Here is a 6659-nt window from a genome sequence, read left to right on the forward strand (position 1 = left end):
TGTTAGAACAAGTCTCGTGCAGTTTAACTGCCCTTGTCATTGAGTGGTTATCCAGCCAAGGTCCACTAATCCAGCTCTGCTCCAGCTGAGTCTGAGCTGTACTGTTGGTGTTAATTGCCTCAATGAGGAGATTTACAGCAATAATGACCCATTACGTGCCAAGCACTGGATTGAACTCAGTATTTCCTTTAATAATCACAAGATGAGCTCTACCATTCTTTCCACAGGTCCAGCAATGAGACAACGAAGATGTGGCTCATTTTTTTTTTAACTATTTTTACTTCATCTGCTTGTTTATGTTGTGATTGTGTGGGCACACAGGGCCCACATGTGGAGGTTAGAAGACAACCTGTGGGAGTTTGACCTCTCCTGCCACCGTGTGGATCCTGGGCATTGAACTCAGGAGGTCAGGTTTGGTGGCAGGTGCCTTTACTGGCTAAGCCATTTTGCCAGGCGGAGCAATGACTCTTACTATCTCCAACTAAGTGCCACTCTGGAACTTCTCATCTCACTAGTTTGATATTCTATTGTGACTTTTTTTTTTTTAAACAAATTGCTTTAAAACCTTGAATGCTTTCATATCTGATTGACACATTTATTTTTTCTTTTTTTATTTAAGTAATTTATTCAGATTATATCTCAATTGTTATCCCCCTAACATGTATCCTCCCATTCCTCCCTCCCTCCCTCTTTCATCCTATTCCCTCTCCTAGGTCTGTGACAGAAGGAGACCTCCTCCTCCACCATATGATCACAGCCTATCAGGTCTCATCCTGGTACTCATCCTGGTAGCCTGCTTACTCTTCCTCTGAGTGCCACCAGGTCTCTCTACCAAGGGGAAGTGGTCAAATAGGGGGAACCAGAGTTCATGTCAGAGTCAGCTCCTGCTCTCCACACAGCTGTGGAGAATGTGCTGTCCATTGGCTAGATCTGGATAGGAGTTCTAGGTTTATTGCATACATTGTCCTTGGTTGGTACAGTAGTTTGAGCAGACCACCCCTGGGTCCACATCCACCAGTCTTAATGGTTTCTTGTAGGTTTCTAGGATCCTCTGGATCCCTCTATTTCCAAATTCCCCCTTACTTCTCTCAACTGGAATCCCAATAGGAAGTCCAGTATCTATCCCAATCTCCTGCTACGTGAAGACTTTCAGGGGACATCTCTGTTGGGCTAGTGTCCAATTAGAAGTGAGTATATACCACATCTTTCTGGGTCTGTGGACACATTTCTTTTTTCAACTGGTCCATCTGTCTCATTGCCCAAGGTGAACCTTGATCATTATTTGCACAGTCCTTAGAAACTTTTCAAAGTGCCAGATCTTCATCCCCTTAAAAAATACTGTGTGTGTACAGTGCATGTGTTTATCTGTATCCTCATGCCTGTAAAGCCAGATGCCAGCATCTTTTTCTTTCATTCTCCACCCTGATGGTTTAATCTTCATTTATTGATCCATTCATTTGCATTACGTGTGTGCCTGGATGTGTGCATGTGCCCCACATATGTGCTGGAGCCCATGGAAGTCAAAAGACAGAACCTGATCTCCTAGAACTGAGGTTGCAGTTTCAAGCTGTGTGTATGCTGGACATGTGGGTGGGTGTGGTGTGGGTGCTGGGAACTGAACCTGAGTCCTCTGCAAGAACCACTGCCCCCATCCCCTGTCTACCCTGGGTTTGGATTTTGGTTTTGAGACAAAATCTCTCACTGAAGATGAGGCTCACCAGCGGATGACCAATAAGACCCATGGTTCTGCCTGTCGGTCCCCACCCAGGGGCTGGCATTCAGTAACATACCACTGTTAATTTTAGCTTTAAAATGTGTGGTGCAGTGTGCGTGGCACTCAAATAATTGATACTGAATTATGTTACTTATTTAATAAGCTTTATGGCACAACAACCTGTGGGAGCAATATAAGTCTACATTAATGTTCTAAGCTAGTTTGGCTTCCTCTTTGCCACAATTTCTGAGATACTTGCATTTTATGTCTTTCTCTGCTCTTTGGCCATGGTGTCTCCTGGACCTCTGCCCATAGCTGAGCCTGCCTCTCTCTCTCTCTCTCTCTCTCTCTATCTCTCTCTCTCTCCCTTTCTCTCTCTCTCTCCCCCCATCCCCCGTGTGTATATGTATATGTCTCTCTCTCTGTCTTTGTCTCTCTCTCTATGTGTCTCTCTCTCATTCTCCCTCCTTCTCTCCCTCCCTCCCTCCTTCCCTCCTTCCCTCCTTCCCTGACTAGAAGGAAGTTCAGCCCTATTCTCTCCCCTGCTCAGTGACTGGCTGTTAATCTCGGGACAATTGAGAAGCCAAGTTTAGACAGAAGATTCTCAGAACAAGGATTGCAACCAGATATGAGGGGCACAGAAATCGGCATTTGAATTTTTACCCAGGGCACAATAACATGCCTACATGCCACCACACCCTGCTTTTACATATATGTTTGGGATCCAAACTCAAGGCCTTCATACTTGCTCAGCAAGCATTTCACTGACTGCGCCATATGCCTAGCATCAGAATGTTCCTCAGGAACTTGTGGAACTGGCTTCCATCTGGCAAAAGGAGCCATTTCCCTTACCTCTGACAGAAGACGCATATGAACTTGTGCCTATCAGCTTATTAAAGCCCATGCTGGCCTCCAGGTTCCCTCGGTATCTTAGGTACCTGTTTTACATTTCAAAGTCCATCCTTCTTATAACCCAGCCATGCTCATATTCTCCCTCTTACTCTCACTGTCTCTTAGTCTCCTCTCACTGTGTTATCCCTTACGTGGCCTCTCTTCTGGCTTGCTTCCCTAGCCCTGGCCATATCCAGTCTGCTAACCATGTTCAGTCTACTTCCTTCTTGCTGTGCTCTGGACTCTTTTCCAGGTGGCAGGTGCCTCTGGCAGTTTGTTCTCTCTCTCTCTCTCTCTCTCTCTCTCTCTCTCTCTCTCTCTCTCTCTCTCTCTCTCTCTCTCTCTCTCTCCCTCTCTCTCTCCCCCTCATATCTACAATAAAAACCTTAACCATATCATGAAGTGGTCACATCAGTTTCTTTACTGTGCCCTTTGCTTACAAAATAAGCATCTGAGATTATACTTTAGAGAATTTTCTCTTAGCAGGGAAGAAAAGATAAAAGTGTAGGGCCCTCTATTTCAGAATCAGACTTCCTTGGAAATTTTATTCGCTCTTATTAAAGGATTTCATGTTTCAAATGTGAGAGACGGGTTTAAATATAGACATGTATTTCAAAAATGACTTGTTTAAATCATCCAGGCTGACTTTTGCAAAAGACAGAGAACTTAAGGATATTTAAGATGCAGGACAAACTGGGACAGTTAGAAAGATCAGAAATGCTGAGCTTTGCTTTGCAATGTTTTTAGGGCATGGTGATGAGGACTGGCAAGATGGCTCAGTAGATAAAGACATCTGCTACCAAGCCTAAGGACCTCAGTTCGATCCCCCAAACCCACACAGAGGAAGGAGGTAACCAACCCCTAAAGACATCTTCTGACTTCCACACAGACACAGTCTGTGAGCACACACACGCGTGCACGCACACACACACACACACACACACACACACACACACACACTACAATAAAGTCCAGTGTTGAATCCTGTAGTACTGGGAATAGCCTAGAATTTTCTGAGATGTGAAGAACATTCTGATGGGTTTGATACATCATATCTCAGACTTGTTGTTGGAGACTAAGATCCTTTCCTTGTTCCCAGTGGCAGCCTTTCAACTCCTCCTTTATTTATATGCCATAAATACACAATCTGAGAAAGGACAAAACTAGACACACATGTCATTTTTCTTCAAATTCTTCCCAGAATTTAGGCAAAACTTAATGTTTTGCCTAATTCTATACCGGATTCTGTTGAAAATTCCTTTTTTTTTTTTTTTTAACAGAGTTTTTCAGTAGAATAAGACTTTCGATTTTTTTCTATTTCCCTTTAAAAATGACCAAGGAAAAAAATGGACCACAAAATTCCTCAGGCACTTTTCTCCTTGGGGCCAAATATCCATGCTCCTGTCTACCATTGGTGCCATAACATCTAAAAAAGATAAGCCAGTGTGATAAGACACATAAGTATTCCTGCAACAGTTTTAGAGACAGAAATGTAATGTCGGTTCTATAGCTTCTCCGTCTAGCTCCATATCAGGAACTGTTTATGCAGATGGGGAAAGGGACTTCATGTTCCATGTCAAAAACAAACATCAAGGCCAAGCACCAGTTAGGTGACATGCCACAGCAGAAGGTATCCGGCCCACATCAGCCTGGTGAGGTTAGCCAGGTGGAAGATCACGCCACCATGACAAAGAGTTGTGGAGCCAAGGGCTTCTGTTTTGAGATGTGTAGTGGCTTTGAACACCGGCTTCGCTGTTATGTGAACTCTGAGTTACTTAGCTCTTGTTTGGTTTTCTCATAGCTGACATCATGAGTCCCAGAACACATGTTTGGGAACACCTAGTAGACACGAGGCCTGTGTGTTGGGCAGACAAGGTCTGTGCTTCGGGGGAGTTTACATTCAAGAAAGGCAGAACCAACAATTAAGAAATAAAGGATTTTTTTTAAATCAAGAATGCTATAAATAAATAACACAGGTGTGATAGAAAGTGATGAGAGGATGGTACAAAGAATCAGGAAAGGCAATGAAGCTGATAAATAAATGGAGGGAACATTCCTGCCATGCACATGTGAGCACATATTCTCCCTGGGAAGGATAAGGGACTGCCTGAGATAAAGTGTGGAAAATCTTAGTACAGGGTCAGACATAACAAATGGAAGTTACTCAACAGATGTGGGCAGCCATTCTGATTCAGTGTGGAAGAGTCCCTGAGTCAGGTCATAGGGAAGCTGGGAGAGGAAATGGGCAGGCGTGTGAGAGTGGACTGTGTCGTCTTGACCACAGAAACTGAACCAAACAAAAGACTGGGGGAGGGTGCCTGCTTGGCTGTAGATAAAAGGGAAGCCTCATACAATGCTGGTGGGAATAAAAACTAGTCTAGCCTCTATGGAAATCGCTATGGAGCTTTTGAAGAAGAAAAGAAAAACTAGACCTACATCCGCCATGTGACCCAGGTAGACTGCCTTGGGTTGCAGCACTGTTCGCCATAGCTAAGCTATAGAACCAACCTAGTGTCCAAGAACAGGGGGAAGAATATGGAAAAGGCGATACACTGATACACTTAGCCATAAAAAAAAAAAAAAAAAAGTTATACCATTTGTTGGAAAACTAGAAATAGTTGTGTTAGACGAAATAAGCCAGTCTCGGAAAGATAAATATCATATGATATCTTTCATTTGTGGTTCCTCGATTTTATGTAATCACATAAGATTTTATATATATATATATATATATATATATATATATATATATATATATATATATATATAATGAAAGTGCATAGGGGACAAACTTGAGGGGGAAAGGCATAAAGAGGGAGGGTAGGGGGCTGGAAAGATGGCTCAGTGGTTAAGAAAACTGACTGCTTTCCCAGAGGTTCTGAGTTCAATTCCCAGCAACCACATGGTGGTTTGCAACCATCTATACTATAACCTAATGTGCACTGTATAATAAATAAATAAATAAGAGAGGGAGGGTAGGGTGAATGCTGTCCAGGAGGAGATCCTCAATAGACAATATATGCCTGTACAGATTTGTAATATATTTTTTAATGACAAAGGATGGGCACTGCAGAAGGGAGCCAGGGGAACACAGAACGTGTGCTCTATTCTAGAAGGAGTGGCTGGAATGCACCCACGCCCTCAATTAACCAGGCCGCTATAACATGAATATGTCACGTTTGCCTGCCAGGGCATTCCTTATGGTTCACTCAACCCTTGCAGCACCTGCTCTTTGCCCAGGTGTCCTGGTCTCCCAGGCAGCATGTGAGAAACCAAGACAAGAACCAGCTGCCTAACCTGCCTGCACCACAGATAAAGAAGCAAGCCCTGACAGGCTCTGAGGTCTGCCAGCAGCTCACCGAGCCCTGGAAGACTATACTTCCCTTCTCCAAAAAGTCACTCTGGTCCCCTCTACACATGTCCCACAGGTGAAGAGGTGACACACACACAGTAGCATGAGAGAGAAGAGATACTAACCTAGCCTGGAAATGGATGGGGTCACAGACACCACAGGAAGAGTTTTCCCGCTTCAGTAGGTTCTGGTACTGTTGGAGTAATTTGGGGGTGAAGGAAACTTTGGGGATAGTGAGAAAGAGAAAATAGCCATGGTATTGTTATTCCAAGAGAGCTGGTGGAACAGGTCATGAGTGCCACAGAGCAAAGCATCAGAGTCCAACCCTAGAAAGCGACTCTAGCCACATTAACAGGACAGTGTGTGTTGGTGGCCCAGCCTCAACTACAGAAGGCCAGCAGAGCTCAGGAGACTCGGCGGTATTGCAGCACTTATAAACTGCTCTCAAATTCTTTGCCGTAGTCCATTTCTCAGAGGAGATGATGATAGCTCAAAGGGAGCCAAGGGTCCCTGCCCTTGCACAAGCCAAAGCCTGGGAGACTTGAAGATGTCTTCCATTTGTGGACAGAGCCAACTCCTATCTGCGAAGCAATGAAAGGATCACACAAAAGGCCCAGGCCCATCAGGGAGAGTCCAAAGCTACAGATGGATGTATTCCTGGGCAACACTGAGTTCTTCTCTTCTGAACCGTTCTGTAAACAC

Source organism: Acomys russatus, chromosome 17 (genome assembly GCF_903995435.1).
Source record: "Acomys russatus chromosome 17, mAcoRus1.1, whole genome shotgun sequence".
Classification (NCBI taxonomy): domain Eukaryota; kingdom Metazoa; phylum Chordata; class Mammalia; order Rodentia; family Muridae; genus Acomys; species Acomys russatus.